Below are 21,441 nucleotides of genomic sequence, written 5' to 3' on the forward strand. Positions count from 1 at the left end.
AAAAAAAAGGAAAGGAAAAGTCATTACATGGTGGACTTTGGACATATAACCTAAGATACAATGATTAGAATTCTAGACATGCACTTATTGATCTGTCTGTCAATCCTCCCAACCATCAATGTGCCCACCTATTAGCGCACCTACCCAGCAATCTTTCCGTCAAGTCAAAAAAATAAAACAAAGAAATTCTGACTTTAAAGCAGTTTCACATGACTAAATTAATGAAAAGAATAAGAATAAATGGTCGAAAACATTCTTGCTAATAGTACAGTAGTGCTGCAACAGCTGCAGAAAAGAATCAAAGAAAATTTTAAGGCAACAGTAACTAAAACATCAAACTTATAAAGCAATAATTAAAATAGAACAGCTAATGATCTTCAGAATGGACAACAAATGCCAAAGGCCTCTGCTACTGGTACATACTTGACCCAGTTACTGTATTAGCAGCTGCTCTTTCACTAACAGACTGGACACAGTGGGAAGGGGCTTGAGTTACTAGCATAGGTTAAACATGTTGTGCAGAAACTTCGATCAGTGATTGGATGTAAAGGGCAGCATTTGCCTGTACTAACACATGCTGGACACAGAAGGAATGGGCCTCTCTTACTGGCACAGAGTGGTATACCAACCATACTTAGTGACATAGACTTGGCGCTGGGAGCAGTGACCACTTTTACTGACGCACATTGAATCCTGTAGGTAGGTAATTTCTCAGACAGACTGAACGTAAAATGTACCAACCTATCATACCTTTTCAAAACAGGTGAGACACAGTGGACTGGGGTCTGTCCTTTCATTACAAGTGGAAAATAACGCAACATAGGTAATAAGGGACAGTGATTCTTACATAATCACGTAGAGGTGACTTGGGCAGCAATAATTTCTATTGATAGATGTTCAACAAGGATCGCCCAGACCTTTCTTACTAACACAGAGTGAAAATAGAAGGCAGTGATTCTTAAGTACACTGACTGAACACATTGTGCATGGAGTTGTCATATTGTCACCGACTGGGACAAAATGGAGATGGAGGTCAAGGGCTAAATGAGAATGGCAGGTTCTCGCTTATGAGAAAATCAAAGTAGCACTTGAAAGTGTTCCTATAAAAGGCATATGGCAAAACTGCGAGGGCACTACCTCTGTAGCTGATAGACTGAATACACTGGGCAGGAACCTCTCTTACTGGCACAAAGCACACACAAAAGGCAGAGACGTACAATGGACACTACTCTTATTAATGCAGACTGGATGCAGTGGACAGAAGCCTTTAACTAACACAGCCTGGACATAAAGTGTATTGACTTCATTTATCAACATAGACTGGGCACATTAACCTATTAAAACATAACAAATTCACAGTTTACTCCAAGTTTACAAAAAAACCTTATCTTTACTTAAATGCTCAAAATAACAGTGATATATACCTAAACATTATAAAATTCAATTATATACAGCATGTAATAAAACCCAGTAACAAAAATTCAATCTTCTTATATAATACGCTGCCATGGCTGTTCGTTTGTCTATCCAGGATTTTAAATCACCTGTAGCTCTCGAAGCATTTCACCTATTGACCTGAAATTTGGAACACATATACTATGTGACCTCTACTGTCCACTTTTGAGGTGATGACTTTAATTACTCTTTTTATTTTTATTTTATTGTAGAATCAACTGTCGGCAGTAGGGCGGCCGGGCGGCACATGCATACGGGCACAGTGCTCATCCCTACCTCCTTCGCCGTCACTTCCCCTACCTCTTAATATCTTAAATCATTCTTGAGGCAGATTGAAAGTGCCAGCTTAAGTGAACAATTAAGAAAAATGTACTAAGTAATTGAAACACAAACACTGACTTAATCAGTTTTAACACGAAAAGATGTCGATGAAAGAAGAGAAGAAGCGGGCCGCTAGGGTGGAAAAAAGAAAAGCTGCTCAGGAAGCAGCAAGTGCATCAAACTCTGAGCAAACAAATGGTAAATGTACAGAGAAAGAGGATGAAAGCTAGGAATGTTCAAGTCAAGTGTATTCACTGCACCTTATTGTGCAGTACGCTGTTACTCGTTTACAATAATATATATCACCCTCCCAATTATTACTGGTGATCTCACCCCCTATAAATTAAACCGCTCACAAATAATTATTCTCTCTCCTTTTGGGGCTCCAAACCATAACTTGAGTGTGTGGTGGCCAAACAAACAAAATCAGAACTGAACTGGCCTCTTCACTTGAGGTTTTACCCCAAGCCAATTGATATCCAAAGAAAAAAAAAGAGCTTTGTTGCATCAATTTCTTGCTTTCACCACATTTATCTCCTATTGACTTTTCACCTCAGCCCGTCAGGAAAAAACACCAGCGGTTTACCGGAGTTGAACTTGAGTCTTCCCGACTCCCGTGTCTTTGACTCACTAAAAAATTTCCATTCACCTCAGTGTTTTGCTTCTTCTCCTCTCTCAAGTCTCTTTGTGTCCTACTGCAGTACACTCCTTCTCCCTTCATGTATTCCCCTTGACAGTCAACCTGCAGGCTGTTTCTCCTTTTCTTTTCCTATGCACCCACTTTCAGGTGATCAGCACTTACCTTCGCTTTCCGGTCATGGCACTTCAGCGTTTTGCTGGGGCTTTCCCTGTCTGTGTCTGCGGTCAATCACGGGGAATTCACTGCATCCACTGAACAGTGTCATCTCCAGGCAGAGGAGTAGCTTCCGTGACAGACTGAGGAGATTGCTCCTCCCCAACACTATGTGACTCTTCAGTTCCACCCGGGAGAGTAAATGCTAACATTATTTAAAGTTATTGTCTGTTTTTACATGCATTTTTATTACTCTTTAATTTAATATTGTTTTTTGTATCAGTATACTGCTGCTGGATTATGTGAATTTCCCCTTGGGATTAATAAAGTATCTATCTATCTATCTATCTACTGTATCTTTTTAGCATTTTCATATGGTTTTCACTCTCTCTTTAGCGGTATACTAGAGCTTTTTCTTTCTGTTCCTTTTAGTGTTTTGCTAAAGCTTTTCCATTCTCTTCTCTATGTTTTTTTTAGCATTCTGCTAAAGTTTTGTTTTCCTTTTTAGTCCCTTTCACATCAGCATTCTTCAAGAGCTTTTCTCATTCTGTCAGCATGGCTGCCTCTCTGTCCTTCATCCCTTTTTTCCTGTCTCTCATCTCTCGCTCTTTATTCTTCTGATCCCATCCTTGTAACTGTCCTACACAGCCTGTGGAAAGACCCATCAGTGGGCACTAGAGGATATCACACTATACTGTTTAGGCGTATTACTCTTCTAACGGTCTTAATCTGTATTATTGAATTAGCTTTATTAAAACACTTTGCATTCTTCCATTTTCTAACTATGGGGATTTGTGATTCTATGTTTTAGAAGCTCATAGTTGCAAATGATTCTATGTATTTTCTCCTAAGGGTAATTTAAAGTCATATTTTCCAGACTGTTTTAGACTCAGGGGTAACACAGTCCAGAGCCTGGGAAAAGACATCATTGCCAGGAATTATTTCTTATTTTTATTACTACTTATAAGGCATTATTGCTGTGTTGATTGGAGAGATAAAGTAAAAAAAATTAAATGTGAACACGATTGGGTCACAGTTCTTAAAATAACGGCATAAGTCCCTTTCGGTTAAAACTGATGTTATATTTCATTTAACTCTTAACAGCCAGGTTTCATCTCACTCTCAAACCCACGTATGCAATTCAGCAGGGCCTTTCACAGCAGTACTGGGCACACAACAGGATAGAGAGAGCCATGGACAGATAATCACAGGGCCCACTCACACACTGAGGCCAACTGCACTGAACGATAAAGATTTAGCTTCTTGAACACTTTTGATTGTATCTTATGGATTTTCATCTGACAATCCCAAAAATCATCTTCAAATTTTCAATTGTTGTCAGTCATTATCCAACCCACTATATACTAACACAGGGTCAAACCCCAGGAAGGGCACCAGCCAACGGCAGGCCACAATTTAGGATCGCCAATGCACCTAACCTGCATGTCTTTGGACTGTAGGAGGAAACCAGAGCACCCGGAGAAAACTCACGCAGACATGGGAAGAACATGCAATCTCCACACAGGGAGCACCTGGAAAGCGAACCCAGGCCTCTTTATTGAGAGGCAGCAGCACTACCACTGCACCACAGTGCTGCCTTTTCATGTTATAACCATACAACATCTACAATTTGAACATCTATGGTGATTATAAAGTAGTGGCACTGCAATTCGGAATGCAGCTCGGATATACCAAGTACTGCTGTTTCATTTGTGAATAGGATGCCTGTGCCAAAGAGTCTCATTACATTAAGACAAACTGGCCACTCAGCAAACATTTGGCTCAAGGTCAGAAAAGCGTGGCACTTGCCAATCCAAAAAAGATATTTTTGCCTCTTCTTCACATATAAACTGGAGTTATGAAAAAGTTTGTGAAAGCAATGAGCAAGAAAGGTGAAGGATTTCGATATTAGAGACAGAAAGAGACAGTTTCATCATATGACTGACATCAAGATTAAGGAAGGCATTTTTGTTGGTCTGCAAATCAGATACATCATCAATGACAAGCAATTTGAAGGACTGCTAGTGGGGCCGGAGACAACCGAATGGAAGGCATTGAAGGATATTGTTCAGAATTTTCTTGGCACCTACAGAGTACCAAACTTCTGCCAGTTGTTTGATAAAATACTTCAAGCATACAAAACTATGAAGGACAACATGTCGCTAAAGATTCATTTTCTGCACTTGGACTTCGTCGATACTAATCTTGCTACACTCAGTGCCGAACATAGTGAAAGTTTTCACTAGGGCATGGCAATGATAGAAAAGCAGTATCAGGGCAAGTGGAATCCATCAATGGTGGCTGATTATTGTTGGACACTAAAACAAGAAGTATCAGAAGATGACCAGCAGCAAAATATTTTAGCTCAATTGAACTAATGCAGTTTGGGCACATTTAGCTATTAAACACCCTAAATTCAATAAAAGTTGATTCCATGTTTCTTCAAATTCCAGCGTGATACAGTCAATTTAAATTCATGCTTGTGTTCAGCTTGAAGCACTCTATCATTATCACCGAAGATTTTCAAAAAGTAAAACTTCTGAATTTTTTTATGTTCAGCATTGCTAATTAACCTTATCTTCATTTCTTTGGTAATATAGGAGAAAAACAGGGCAAAATCCTAGTGTGGAAATCAAACTCGTGAAACTGGATCCATGATCCAGCATACTTTGTTGCATCACCTGCTAAAGGCCATGTGAAGTTTAATAATATGCTTCATGGAGCATATGATTGATCTCATCTTCTGTTAATCAGAGTGAATGTTTCAGTGAAATCTACTCGTCCTTACTGGTGATGCTGTACAAATGTTATTAACAATCAATTTCTGATGAAGTGCATAGAGTCCTATTAAAATGCAAACCTATATCCATGGATGACCTTCAGGCGATTCAGATGCTTCACAATGATTAAGTCACCTTAGAACAGGAAATCTGTACAGAAACTCCATGGAGTATGTATGTTTCTGAAAGATTCCTGAAGATTCAAACCCGTCATATAAAAAAAAAAACAGTAGGAAATGGAACCTGCAAAAGGAAATCTTTTACAGAATATTTCACATTAGCAAGGCCATCCTGATTCCTCAGTGGACAGACTGGCAGCACTGCCTGTACTCTAATTGCTGGCAGATGTAACAGATGTTTGGCCACCTGGGAGTGCCTTTTCTTTCCGCCAGCAATTGGCACACACAGCTGCTTTAATTATAAAGCAGCATTAATGACCATGGCAGCCTGCATGGACTCTCCTGTGTAGCTGATTTAGGAAAAAATTGACATTTTCAACAGGCACTACAAACATTACAGGTTGCCCACTGCGCAATTCTAAAATAAATGCAACAGTCCAACTTGGAGGGTCACTAATTCATAGAGCATACCTGGTCGACACAGTCAAAAATCAATGAAAGCATTGCTCATTAAAATCATAGCAATTGACCTACAAGGACAGGAACGGGATTTTTGAGTCATAAAGAAAGCCGAACAACCCAATAATCCTTTTCTTTTTCAGGGAGACAATGGCAGAGGTTTTTACAGCTTTAGACAGGAGGACATTTGAGCAGTTTGTGCATCATCTGTGCTGCTTGATCTCATATTTAACTATTACAGTGCCAGTGTAAAGTGTCATTATCCCCTTTCATTCATGTTTAATCCAATTCAGTGATTCTTACAGCATGGTACTGTACATAAGTCAGTAATCAGCCTTATGTGTAGAATTTTGTGAAAAAGCAGACAATGTTAATTTCCTGACCACTATTCTCACAGTTTGCTTTCCTGGCCTTGCTGTAGATCAACATATGGGTCAAACTCTCTGTCCTTAAAAGTTCAGCCATTGTAGGACAAAGTAAAATTGCCCTTTTTTCTAGGTTTTTAGTTGTGCACCAAGCATGCTCTGCCTAAGTAACCAGTGTAGCACAGACATAGATGCTAACCAGGTAGAGTGGTAGGAAGTCAACATTTCTAGACACTTTGAGTTGCTGAACTGAACTAAGATCCTTCTTCGGCTTTACCAGTAGCATCATCTGTTTGACTATCTTTCTACATATCAGTAAGCAGCAATATTAATATTAGTAAGTAGTAAGTTCTCTGCAAGTGTTACAAGACAAAGATGCACATGGAAGGATATTCATCTCAGGCTTTGTAAGTGCAAATTGATGTCTGCAATGCGATCTCTGGGAACACCATGTACCTATGAGGCTTTGACCTCAGCAGTACCTATGCAAGTAAATTTGAACTTGTTCTTGATCTTGTTCTTACCTTATCCTCTTTTGTGTGTGTGCTTACTCTTGTTGGAACTATTGAGGCTGGATACAATTTGGAATTCCTCCAAAGCACTGGAGGATCATTAGCTCTAAGATCTGCTTGTTGTAAAACTAGTATGTAGATAGCAGAAGCCTAGTTTCTAAATTGGATTTTCAGTGCATAAACTCTCAGGAAGACATCTATTACATTAGGAAGGTGCTCACGATGTTGCAGAGGAGAAAACGAAAAGTCTAAAGTTCAAAGTGAGCAGTGAGTGAGTATATCAGCTGAGGGAACTAGACATGTCATCAGTGATGTACCTGGAATCACTAGGTGTTTCACGTCTTTCAATATCATACTCCCTTATCCAAGTGACCCAGCTGGGACTAACCAGATCCCACATATCTCTTCTATTGAGCTACAGCCATTAAGAAGCTATCTCTGCTTCTTCTGTGGTCTTACAGATGGCTTTCCTTCTCTCGGTCCCTTCTACTGTATGTCCACGTAATTGAGGGCCTTGCAATGCCCCTGCTAGCAGATTCCACAGGGAGGCACCTGGTTTTCCATCAAGCTTGTTGGCATTGCCTGACCAGTCCCATGTATTTGGTGATTTTCCTCTCATAAAGGCCCCTTCTAGATGTTCTTCCCATGGGACTGTTGGTTCCAACATTACCACTAGCTTGATAGCTTTAGTCAAGATGAGAAGGTCTGGTCACAAGTTAGTGAAAGCAATGTGGCTGGGGAACTTCAGTTGTCTTTGCATCCTCTCACAAAAGCAATTGTCTGCTTAGAGGGGCAGGTATGGTTGGCTGCAGCAAGTACTGGGCTGTTAGTTACAGCAATAGCCTTTAGGACTTGGCCAGGACACCATCTGTAATATTCTTTGCCAAGTGCTTTGGAGCAACTGCTGAAAATGTAGTCCAACATTCCACAGTTGCCAGACAAGAGACTTGGCTTTGCTCCATATGTACAGATTTAATGGTGCAGGCTGTACGGCACACACTATCTGGATGAAAAGTTTTATTTGGCATGTTTCTATATCTCAGCCCAGGTCACCTAATTGCCACATTCTCCCATTTAATCCAAGATCCTTGTTTCATCATCTTGACTGCCCTGCATGATCTTCCTTCCTCTACTGCTGCTCTTACCTCCTGCTGTACTAGCTGCTGTTTCTGTCTTCCCTTGATGGTTTTGAGTCTTAAAAGAACTTGGTCTAGCTTGTCCTCATGTCACCACCCCATCTAGCCTGTTGAACTGCCTCCTCTGCCCTACATTTCCTTTCTGTTTTGACTATTATTCCAACTTTGGCTGCCTTCAGATCATTTAAGTACCTGGACTGTATTGTTTTTCCAGTACTCGTGACCTTGAATTCCTCTTCAAGGGACTTCAGGAGACAGATGTAATTTGCAATGACTATAAAGAGTGATGCTGCTTAGTCTCTTTGGCAGCCCCAGTCATCTCATGAGGTGGCTGCTCACTTTCCTGAATGTTATGCTGATACAGCCAAGCCTTAAACTTCACTGGTAATCCAGACTCATCTATGGATTTCAGCCAACTGTCCAACTCTGCACAGTTTACATGCATAGATGCAGCATCCTTCAGTGAGCTGTCAAACACCTTCCCTAAACTCTTAACAGGCTTCTCTGAAATAGTTGGACTCTGTACTTGCTTGTCACTTTTATCTTCCTCAGTACCAAAAGATTCATGCTAATTCACATAACATAAAAACTGTGTCAAGATAAATTAGAAATCTCTGGTAAAGAGTGAGCCATGTTTGTTAATGTTAGTTGAATGTCTTTGACTAAGACTTTGACTAAGAGTAAAGCAATCGAGATTTGTGTCATGTCCCATCTTTCAAGCTGAAATATTTATATTGTCAGGCATGTTTGTGTTTAGGGAGCGTTTTTGGGGGCTCTTCAGAGACTGTCCTGTCCTGGAGAGGGTGCAATTGCTGACTGCTTTTCTCTTTCTGCTTGTAGAAATGCTGGAGAATGGCCAGAAGACAACAGATGTAACGTCCTGTTCCTATCCTGGCTCTTCCACAGCTCCTGATACATACAGTAAGGCCAAGCCAACCTGGGTGTAGGTGCTCACTAAAGAACCCCAAACTGAAAGAGACATTGCCCCCTTTACATATGCACTCATTTTCAAGATGGACCCTGAAGGTCCATCCTTATTTGTTGTCTTCATTATTCAACTTTCATTTCTTTGATTTATTAAACTGGGTTTTGTCAAGGAGACACCCCAAATTTTATCATGTATTCGACTATATATTACAATATATATTGTAATATATAAGTAACTATTTATATATATATATATATATATATATATATATATATATATATATATATATATATATATATATATATATATATATATAAATGTATATATACCTTAAATACTTTATTTCTTCATTCCTTGTGTTTATCAATAAGGTGTATTAATTTTGTTTCTTCAAAGAAGTGTGATTCATTCACCGCAATACAATTTCTATGTCCAGGAATACTGAATCACAGAAATGTATCTCTTCTTATATAATACGGCACCATGACTGTCCATTTGTCTGTCCAGGATTTTAAAATCACCTGTAGCTCACAAACAAATATTACTACATGACATCTACTGTCCGCTTTCGGGGTGATGATTGACCTCCAACGTCAAAGATCAACACAGGAAGGTCAAGGTCAAAAATCAAATAACCTCTAGCCTGAAATTTGGAACACATATACTATGCTGAAACTCTGCACTACAGCTTTATATTAAAAGAGAAGAGTTTTGGAATTATTACTCTTATTATTTTCATTTCTGCGGTGGGTTGGCACCCTGCCCAGGATTGGTTCCTGCCTTGTGCCCTGTGTTGGCTGGGATTGGCTCCAGCAGACCCCCGTGACCCTGTGTTTGGATTCAGCGGGTTAGAAAATGGATGGATGAATGGATTATTTTCATTTTGTTTTATTGTAGAATCAACTCTTGGCAGTGGGCAGTAGAGTGGCTATGCGGCGGATGCGTACAGGCGCGGAGTACGATCAAGTCAAGTGTATTCACTGCAGGTTATTCTGCAGTACGCTGTTACTGGTGATAAATAAAGATTTACTTGTAAGTTTCATTAATTATTGGTGAAGCTGATAATTAATTAATGAACTCATTGATTACCCTCATTCCACTATTTTCCCCTCCATTCCAAACTACACAGCTCAGCAGGACTGTATGCTCTTTAAAAATAGGCAGAATTTCCACCAGTTAAAGCTGACTGATAAATAAACATTTAAATTATTAACTTGTAATTTTTTTATAAAGTGGTATGCCCACCAGGCTTAACTCATCATCTCTGCATTGTACTGAATCAATTATCATTTACAATTGGAAAGCTATCAACGCTGCCACGTGTGGCCATGCAAAGGAGCACCAGCAGCTGGCGTGGGACTTCATTCCACAGCTCAATACCATTACCCCTTTAAAATCACAATCTAATGAGGAATGATGCTCCCATACAACCTCACAGAGGAAAAAAAAATCAGATTATCAACTTTAATTATTCAGAAAGTGTTCTGCTTCAAATACAAGTTGGGAAACAACAAGTTTAATAAGCATCCCATAGTAAGGTGAACCTGAGAGTTTTTAAGAAGATACGTGCAGGTGAGTATAAAACATACATTACAGATGTACTTTTAAATGAACGCAGGTTCAATAAAGACTTACATTCAGTTTCTTAACAATGTAATTATAAGCCTATCAAGCTATATTTTGGCAGTTGTCCTTTTTGGCACTCCTTGTTCGACAATCATTATGATATTCAGCAAAGACAAAGGACTAATTATACTGTTCAAAATATTTGTGTGCAGAGAAGAAAAGGAGCCAACAGTAGTAGAATAATTTAGTTTACGATTTAAAAATAGGCCATTAAATAGATGGATGAGTTTAAATATATGAGACTGTGAAGAGCCTGAGAAAAAGTTCAAGACATTACTGGAAGAAGAATTAATGCCAAAAGCTAGTGTTGCAAGGCAAGTACCACCTCTGGATCGAATTCTTGCCTATCATGTGGTAGATGTATATCTCTACAATACAATATTCTCACTACTTAGCTAGTTAGCTCAAATCAGGATTGCAGGGGTAAGAACCTCTTTTGACAGCAACAGGAGCAAAGTAGCCAGTCCATTGTAGGTCTCAGTCCAGCACACACCCACACTCAGCCAAGTAAACCAAAAATGCCAGCCTGTGGGTATGTAGGAGAAAAACCCACTCATACCCATAAAATAAATGTAAACCCAACATATACAATGACCAGACACGGAATTCACACTCATGACGCTATATCTGTGAGGCAGCAACATCAATGTGCTGTTTGACTTTATATCACCTACTTGAAAATATTCCTAGGTTTACTTTTAGGTTTAGTTTCTGATAGACTTAATTATTTCTTGAGCAACATTAGTTTGTAGCAGATCTATACAAACATGCAATAACAATGAGCACACTCATACACAAGCCCACGCTCAACAAAAATAGAGTCAGTTCTCAACCTAACCTCAAGTCTTAAGGGTTGCAAGTGAAGCCTCCATTAACATAAGTGTTATAATGAGCTATTTTGTTTCATTTTCATTTTTTTGCCTTTCCCTATCAGATCTGAATACATGTTTTATATATGGAATGCTGAAGTTGGCCCTCAAGGAATGCGATTTTCACATTCATTTCTTGCCTTATGCAATATTTAAAAAGTTGAACTTTAACCCTTTAAACTCAGCCTCAGCCTCAACTGTAACATCATCATCCTTCACTCAAAATTCATGTTCTGCACATAACAATAAATGTCAGATATTTCTCTTTCAGAATTTTTAAACCTGTGCAATTAGCTACGTTGTACACATATGTTGCATCAAAATGAGTTGCAAAATTCAGTACCATTTTTACCAAAAATAAAGCCCTTTGAAAGTTGTTTTAATATCCATAGGTATTGGAATAAGATTCCAAACACTATGAAAGTGTCAGAGATTGTGTCAGGAACACCCCGAAAAAGACTTATGAAATATCTACAAGTAATATGTCTAGTAGGGTGGCACAGTGGGTAGCACTGCTGCCTCGCAGTTAGGAGACCCGGGTACGCTTCCCAGGTCCTCCCTACGTGGAGTTTGCATGTTCTCCCCATGTCTGCGTGGGTTTCCTCTGGGTGTTCTGGTTTCCTCCCACAGTCCAAAGACATGCAGGTTAGGTGCATTGGCAACCTTAAATTGTGCTTGGTATGTGCATGCCATGCGGTGAGCTGGCGCCATGCCCAGGGTTTGTTTCCTGTCTTGCGCCCTGTGTTGGCTGGGATTGGCTCCAGCAGACCCCCATGACCCTGTAGTTAGTATATAGCGGGTTGGAAAATATGTCTAGTTTTACTGATTTAAAGCAGTACAAAAAACAGGATTTTTTCTCTGCTTTTATTGTTTTTAAATAAGTATCCATAACATACATATCCATTATTGAAGACCCATGGTCTGTGCATTATTTAGAAGTGCAGATCTTACTCTGTTAGAACATATATAGTTGGTAAAAAATAAATTATACTGTGTATGCAAATCACAGCACCAATAGCTACAAGATTCACACACGTTCTTAGAAAAAATTCATACCGAAAGATAGAAAGTTGTGTCATTTGAAAGCTGAAATACATTTAGTAGCTAATAGTCTGTCTGTCAAACTGTACACAACTGAATTAGGACATTCAAGAAAGCCATTCGGAGTTTGAGGGCAGGTGTTACTGTGATACAACAATTCAGCCCACTTTTTGATGGAAGAAAGAAAAATATTGCAACGTGTTATTGAGGTATGCAATATAGCATTTTAACTGCAAACTACTTTAAGTACATCCATCCATCCATTTTCTAAACCGCTGAATCCGAATACAGGGTCACGGGGGTCTGCTGGAGCCAATCCCAGCCAACACAGGGCACAAGGAAAGAACCAATCCTGGGGAGGGTGCCAACCCACCACAGGCTTTAAGTACAGCAGTGAGAAATTGATGATTTTATGCATTTTATTTTTTTTAATTCTTCATTATTTTTTGAGGGACGGCATGGTGGCGCAGTGGGTAGTGCTGCTGCCTCGCAGTTAGGAGACCCGGGTTCGCTTCCCGGGTCCTCCCTGAGTGGAGTTTGCATGTTCTCCCTGTGTCTGCAAGGATTTCCTCAGTGTGTGCTTGGAGTATGGTGTGTGTGTGTGCCATGCGGTGGGCTGGCGACCTGCCTGGAGTTTGTTTCCTGCCTTGCACCCTGTGTTGGCTGGGATTGGCTCCAGCAGACCCCCGTGACCCTGTAGTTAGGATATAGCAGGTTGGATAATAGATGGATGGATTATTGGTTGATCTCTACGAATGGTCCAAAACAGTGGGGCTGAGTTAAAGGGTTAATAAAGTCTTATTGTGACACAATTTAGCTTATGATTTGGGCAAGATGGGCATCACTAATTTTCAGTGATTGCATCAGCATTTGCCATGGCGGTACTTTCCAGAGTAGTCACTTGGGAGAGTGTGATATGTCATGTCTTCCAGAGCATTGGCATAAAAGGTCAGCAAACACAGTTCTGGGGCATTTGATATTAGGATACCTGTGTGGCGTAAAATGCTCTATTATGATCTCTCTCTCTATTCCTCGTGCCACCATGCATATCCATAGGAGGCAGCTTAAGGACTCTAGTGATGGTAATTACCTGCCTAACCAGGGGTATGTGCTGTTGTCTAATCCTTCTTTATTCCTCTCTCCGCAGAACGGAAAACTGATAGCCATTCCATGGCTGGCGTCTCTTCTATTGTTCGCTCTCCTGGACCTGCCTCTTCCTGCTGGAATCATATAAACACTGCCATCTTGAGTCAGATCTGATTTTTGTATCATATCAGATAAATGGAGAAAAAATAGAAATGGGGAGAGAATCTGCTTCCTCGGTGCATTAAGAGCTTATTCTAATATATTATTAATTAGATCCTGCCAGGTTTTGAAAAAGTTCTGCACAGATCCTCTAAGTGAGAATTAGATTTTTTCCAATTTCAAATAGTATAAAACATCAGTTAAACACTGACTTAAAATAGGAGAGTTAGGATTCTTCCAGTTTAGCAAAATAAGTCTCCGTGCAATAGTGTAGTGAAGGAAATCACAGTTTGTTTGTCCTTCTGCACTTTAAGCCCATCTGGAAGAACACCAAACACAGCTGTTAAAGGGTTAGGAGGGATTGTGACACCAAGGCTGCCTGAATGATGTTAATTTGGTGCAGGCCCAAAACATGTGACCCAGTGAGGCTGGGACTTGCTTGCAGCGTTCGCAGGTAGGAACATTTTGGAGAGTTTTAGGTGAGACAGATGTGCTTGATATATAATTTTGAGTTGAATAATTGTATGCTTTGCGCATATGGAGCTTGAGTGAATTCTCTGCATTGCTACCTTCCACTCCTTTTCTGATATGTTGAGTGATAGATCTTTTTCCCATTGTCCTCTTGGATCTTTGAAAGGGAGGGACTGTAAAATAATTTTATACATTGCAGAAATGCTGTCTGAGTCCTCAAAACTGAGCAATATTTTTTCCAGCAAGGAGGAAGGAGGGAGATGAGGAAAGTCGGGCAGGTTCTGTTTAACAAAGTTTCTAATTTGAAGATAGTGAAAGAAATGTGTAGCTGGAAAGTTAAATTTGGATTGTAATTGTTCGTAGGATGCAAAGATGTTGTCTATATAAAGATGTCTAAGTAATTTAATCCCAAATGCTTTCCAGATATTAAAAATTGCATAAGTTTGCGAGGATTGAAAAAGGTGGTTCTCATGCAGAAGTGCCACAGATAAAAGATTCTCCATCTTAAAATGCCTTTTATATTGGTTTCATTTTCTGAGTGAGCGAAGCACAATTGGGATGTTAGTATATTGGTGATAACTTTTATTGAGGCACAAAGCAGGAAATATAAAGAAGTACTACAGGATTTTATTTCTATTGCTGACCAAGCCTGTGTATGTTCATTTGTTTGTGTCCATGTTCATGTTTTTACAGTTTGTATTTTTGCTGCCCAGTAATAAAACTGAAAGTTGGGTAGAGCCATGCCATCTTCTGCCTTAGGTCTTTGTAGGGTCGTTCTTTGGATACGTGGATGTTTTAAGTTCCAAATAAATGAGGTTATGGTTGAATCTAATTGCTTAAAAAATTATTTATTATTGGAATGTTTTGAAATAAAATGAGAAGCTTAGGAAGGATATTCATCTTAACAATGTAAATTTTTCCAGCTAGAGTGAGATGAAGGGTTGACCATCTATGCAAGTCTTCCTTAATGTTTTCCATACAGATGGCGAAACTTTGTTGATAAAGAGCTTTATGTTTACTTGTGATATTTACCTCTAGATATTTAAACTGATCAGCGATGATAAAAGGGAAGGTATTGTTGTGTGATTTCATTACACTAGTTAAGAACAAATATTTTTCTGGCTTTCAAAATTTAGATTTTTGATTTGTATTTAAAACTTGATGTTTGATTGTCTATCTTTAAAGGAACACATTTTAATCAGAGTATAGCATTAAATCATTGAAACTTCTGGGATACTGATCTGGTCAGTTAAGTAGCAGAGGTGGTTGTTAATCAGTTTCAACTGCCTTGGTGTTAATGAAATTAACAACAGGTGCACTAGAAGGGCAACAATAAAATGCCCCTCAAAACAGGAATGGTTTAACAGGTGGAGGCCACTGACATTTTTACTTGAAAATTTTAGACCCATCTCTAACCTGCCCTTCTTAAGTAAAGTTCTAGAGAAGGCAGTCATTATGCAGTTAAATGACCACCTAAATAAACATGCTATTCTTGATAAATTTCAGTCAGGTTTTAGAACAAATCACAGCACAGAAACTGCTCTCGTTAAAGTAGTAAATGACTTGCGGGTAAATGCAGACAGAGGCCATTTATCTGTTCTCATCCTCTTAGATTTGAGTGCTGCATTTGACACCATTGATCACAACATTCTTAGAAATCGCCTTAGTCAATGGGTGGGCCTCTCTGGCAGTGTCTTAAATTGGTTTGAATCCTACCTGACAGGGAGAAAATATTTTGTTAGTTGTGGGAATTACAACTCGAAGACACATGATATCCAATATGGTGTTCGACAAGGGTCTATCCTGGGTCCGCTGTTATTCTCAATCTACATGCTTCCGTTAGGTCAGATTATCTCGGGGCACAACGTAAGCTACCACAGCTATGCTGATGACACACAGCTGTACTTATCAATAGCACCTGATGACCCCGATTCTATTGATTCACTAACACAATGTCTGACTAGTATCTCAGAATGGATGAATAGTAATTTTCTCAAGTTAAATAAAGAGAAAACTGAAATTTTAGTGATCAGCAATAATGGATACAATGAGGCTATTAGAAATAAACTGGATACATTAGGATTAAAAGTCAAGACGGAGGTAAAAAGCTTAGGGGTGATTGTTGACTGTAATCTGAATTTTAAATCACATATTAATCAGATCATTAGGACAGCATTTTTTCACTTAAGAAACATAAGTAAAGTTAGACCTCTTATATCACTGAAAGATGCTGAGAAATTAGTTCACGCGTTTGTTTTCAGTCGACTAGATTACTGTAACGCACTCCTCTCAGGACTACCCAAAAAAGATATAAATCGTTTGCAACTAGTGCAGAATGCAGCTGCTAGAATCCTAACTAGGAAAAGAAAATCAGAACACATCACACCAGTCTTAGCGTCACTACACTGGTTACCTGTGTCATTCAGAATTGACTTTAAAATTCTGCTTATGGTTTATAAAGCCTTAAATAATCTCGCTCCATCTTATATATCGGAATGTCTCACACCTTATATTCCAAATCGTAACCTCAGATCCTCAAATGAGTGTCTCCTTAGAATTCCAAGAACAAAACTTAAAAGAAGTGGTGAGGCGGCCTTCTGCTGTTATGCACCTAAAATCTGGAATAGCCTGCCAATAGGAATTCGCCAGGCTGATACAGTAGAGCACTTTAAAACACTGCTGAAAACACATTACTTTAACATGGCCTTTTTATAACTTCATTTTAATCGTAATTTAACTTAATCCTGATACTCTGTATGTTCAATTCATCATAACAACTATTCATGGTGGCTCTAAAATCGGTACTGACCCCTACTCTCTTTTCTGTTTCTTTTTCCGGTTTCTTTGTGGTGGTGGCCTGCGCCACCTCCACCTACTCAAAGATTCATGATGCTCCAACAATGATGGACGGATTAAAAGGAAGAAGTCTACGTGACCATCATCATCATCAAGCCCTTCCGTGAGAATCCTAAATCCAAAGAGGACTGTTTCATTTATGTTAGGTAGAATGCCCAGAGGGGACTGGGCGGTATCATGGTCTGGAATCCCTACAGATTTTATTTTTTCTCCAGCCGTCTGGAGTTTTTGTTTTTCTGTCCCCTGGCCATTGAACCTTACTCTTATTCGATGTTAATGTTGATTTATTTTTTATAATTATGTCTTTCATTTTTCTATTCTTTAATATGTAAAGCACTTTGAGCTACTGTTTGTATGAAAATGTGCTATATAAATAAATGTTGTTGTTGTTGTTGTTGTTGTTACCTCCTTATTTGTTCTGACTGTTTTTTCACTAGTTTTGCATTTGGCTATGGTCAGTGTCACTACTGGTAGCATGAGGTGATACCTGGACCATACAGAGGTTGCACAGATTAGTCCAATTTCTCCAGGATGGCACATCAATATGTACCATTGCCAGAAGGTTTGCCACATCTCCCAGCACAGTCTCAAGGGCATGGAGGAGATTCCAGGAGACAGGCAGTTACTCTAGGAGAGCTGGACAGGGCCATAGAAGGTCCTTAACTCATCAGCAGGACCAGTATCTGCTCCTTTGGGCAAGGAAAAAACAGGATGAGCACTGCCAGAGCCCTACAAAATGACCTCCAGCAGGCCACTGGTGTGAATGTTTCTGACCAAACAATCAGAAACAGCAGATGTGACAGACGTGGAAGGTTCTGGAAAGGCATTAGGAACATTATGCTGCCTGTAACATTATTCAGCATGACCAATTTGGTGGTGGGTCAGTGATGGGTTGGGGAGGCATATCCATGTAGGGAAGCACAGACCTCTAAAGGCTAGACAACAGCACCTTGACTGCCATTAGGTTTCGGGATAAATTCCTTGGACCCATTGTCAGACCCTATACTGGTACAGTGGGTCCTGGGTTCCTCCTGGTGCACGCCAATGCCCAGCCTCATGTGGTGAGAGTATGCAGGTAGTTCCTGGAGGACGAAGGAATTGATTCCATTGACTGACCCCCACACTCGCCTGATCTAAATCCAATAGAGCACCTCTGGGACATTGTGTTTTGGGCCATCTGATGCCGCCAGGTTGCACCTCAGACTGTCCAGGAGCTCAGTGATGCCCTGGTCCAGATCTGGGAGGATATTCCCCAGGAAACCATCCGTCGTCTTATTAGGAGTATGCCCTGACGTTGTCAGCACGTGGAGGCCATACAAACTTCTGAGTACAATTCTGACTTGCTGCAATGACATTTTGGCAAAATGGACTAGCCTGCAGCATCATTTTTTCATTTTGATATTCGGGGTGTCTCTGAAGTCAGCCCTCTGTAGATTGATCATTTTCATTTTCATGAGACGATGTGGCATTTTTTGTTCCTAACACATTAGCCAGTCCATATCAGTACAGATAACCAGCAGGATTTTTTCTCATTGAGATCTAAAGTGTTTTCAAAGTGATCCTTTAATTTTTTTGAGCAGTCTTTCTAAGATCTCAAGAAATTAATTTGAGATATCCACAAATGTATTTTTGATATCTCAAAAGTGAATCAATGTGAAGATATTTGAGAACAGATGGGATAATTTGAAGAGATGAGAGTAATCCCCTATATAAATACACATTCTACTTTTTTACACCCTGTTAAGATCATGACCTAGATAACATTTCAGTGCAGAGCCTACACTATTAACTATGACACATTGCTCAATTCTGGAAGGACAAAAATTCTGAAAAAGGATGACTGGGACTCAACATAACTGTATGCACAAGTAGCCCTGGAAAAATGTTAACACTGTAGTAATTCAGGCCACTCATGCCACCATATTAGCCCCTCTGATGCCTCCATTTTAGTCTGCCAAATGCTATTTATACATCAATTGTAGGTTTTCATGACACTTATTCCGTCCCTACAACTTCACCTAATGACTGAAGCTTATGCTTAAGGATGGCAGATTACATGACTATATCTATCTATCTATCTATCTATCTATCTATCTATCTATCTATCTATCTATCTATCTATCTATCACGCCATGATGAGACAGGCTATAGAGTTGGAGATATTAACCCATGTGCCACCTTGGAGACTACTGTATTTTAAGATTACTTGCCATCCATCCACTTTCAGATGTATGTTCATCAGTGTACAATCATGGAGCTCCGGGCCTATTCAAGGCAGGAATCAACCCTGGTTAAGTTCATCCATAGCCATGCTCATGCACATACCCACACTCTTTTATCAGCCTAACCACAGGCTTTTGGATCCACATAAACTTAGGAAGAACTTAGAAGGTAACATCCACAGAAGGCAGCTCAGCAAGAACTGGGACCATGGGCAAAGCTGTGACGTGGTAATACATAGCTTACCAAGCTAAAGAATTCACACTGACACCTAACTGAGTTTCTGAGTCCATTAATGAAGAAAAAGGGGATGAAAGTTTACCGGTTTTGCAACAATCTCATTTAGGTGTTAGCCTCTCTGACCTGACATTGCTGTTTTTACAGTTTACATAAAAATAAAATATATATAATTAACACAAAAAAATAGTTTCATAAACATTGTAGCTTTACCATGAAAATGAATGAATGTGAAGCTTATGGATATAAATTATGATACAAGTAGTCAGGACTCAAATAATCATTGATTTCCATATCTCATTTCCAGACCTCAGAAGAAGATAATAAAGCACAATAAATTCTTCCGGAAAGGTACATTTTCTAGAGATGATAAACTGTTCTGCATTGATATATTATACTTTTTAGGCCAACCAAACCTCTCTTGGGAAGACCCAGCTCTCACTATAATTAATCTGTAATGGATTTTCTCCTTTCAAAGTCAGCCTGGCTGTCCTTCATTTCAGAAGAAAAGAGTTGGACGTTAATGCTGGACAAGAAAACAGTCCGCTAATGAGAGATTGCTTTACTCATGTGTTTCCTGAACTATTTTTTTGTTTTTGTATACAGCTCTTCACATTCTGTTCTGGACAATAGAAGAGAAGAAACAAATGCAGCAGGTAATCCTACACATCAACCTGAACTGCCATGCTGTAGTGCCACTGGTGTTTTATATACAGTTCACACGTATATTTCATTCATAATTCTTTTTAGCCTCTCTTTTTACCTCCTGTGCACAATATAATACAAATAAACACGCTTTTTACTTGCTTCTTAATTTCAAAGGTCAATGAAGAAGAATAAATGTGGAAATGTTCCTTTGGCAATTTTTCATTTCAAATGATAAAACCCATAATAATAACTCATCCGCTTGTCATCTCTCTGCCACATGACTTATTTGCTCAGCTGCTCATAGTTGTTCTGTAATTGGTTACAGAGAACCAGAGAGTCAGGAGTGTGTAGCTCTGGAGTCAGAGGATTAAACAGGATCTTGTTTGAGATGAACAAAAGCACAAAGTCCTCAGTTTTTTGGTGTTAGACTAGTTGGTCAAGTGAAGGTTTTTTGCAAGCAACTATAGAAGAACTGGGCGAGTGTCTTGCTACAAGGCCAGGTGTGTATTCATTTACTTATTATTTTGGACTTCTTTCACATGCTCTCTTTTGGGTGTTGGCGTATATCCCCATGCATACTTTCATTTTCTAATCGGGAGGACACAAGCCCAGAAGAAATTAACCTTGGACAGTAGAAAGGTCATCCACTTTTCCATATCAGTCCAACTTTGAACTACTAAAAAATTTTACTCCACAGAAAAAGTGGCCTTGTATCAATTAGGCCTATCATATATTAGAATAATCAGAACAGCCCCAAATGATAAAATGACATTATTAACATTTAATTTGAAATTGCTAACATTGCAAAGGTGGTGGCTCTGAGGCTAAGGATCTGCACTGAAAAGAAGGTTGCCAGTTACTACTCTGCTGGGCCCTTGAGCAAGGCCCTTAACCTGCAATTGCTCCAGTGGCACTGTACAATGGCTGACTCTGCGCTCTGACCCCAAGGTGTAGAAGGTGAAATACAGAACACAAAAAAAAAATTTCACGCATAGTTCTTAGTTGGCATTTAGTAATCCACACTAATTGACTTGGCTTACTAGTATGAAATTGGCCTGATTGTATTGGCTGAACTCAATGGTTGACAAAACACTATAAACTAAAAGTCGAGGTCTTCACTAGAGGATTAATGTACTGGGAAACATTCCACTCATTTATATTCAGAAATTTCTGGAACCTATCCCTGCAGCAAGATAGGCTCCATCCTGCCTCTATGATAGTGAGAAACAGTCTTGGAGAAGGCAGGTACCAACCCTGGACAGGCTGCCAGTCCATCACAAGATGCATTTATGAACACATGCATGCACAGTCACAGGTTTTGAACTGCTGATTAACCTAAAGCACATCTTTGGCATGTTAC

At 39.5% G+C, this 21,441-nt stretch overlaps 1 protein-coding gene across 1 annotated transcript in view; it reads right to left on the reverse strand.

The window, feature by feature from the left end:
* Window positions 1–21,441, reverse strand: part of mtnr1c (melatonin receptor 1C) — a 250,982-nt gene that overhangs the window by 2,312 nt on the left and 227,229 nt on the right. The gene's annotated exons all lie outside the window — the stretch shown is intronic.

This window comes from Polypterus senegalus, chromosome 10 (assembly GCF_016835505.1).
Source record: "Polypterus senegalus isolate Bchr_013 chromosome 10, ASM1683550v1, whole genome shotgun sequence".
In the NCBI taxonomy this organism is placed as follows: domain Eukaryota; kingdom Metazoa; phylum Chordata; class Cladistia; order Polypteriformes; family Polypteridae; genus Polypterus; species Polypterus senegalus.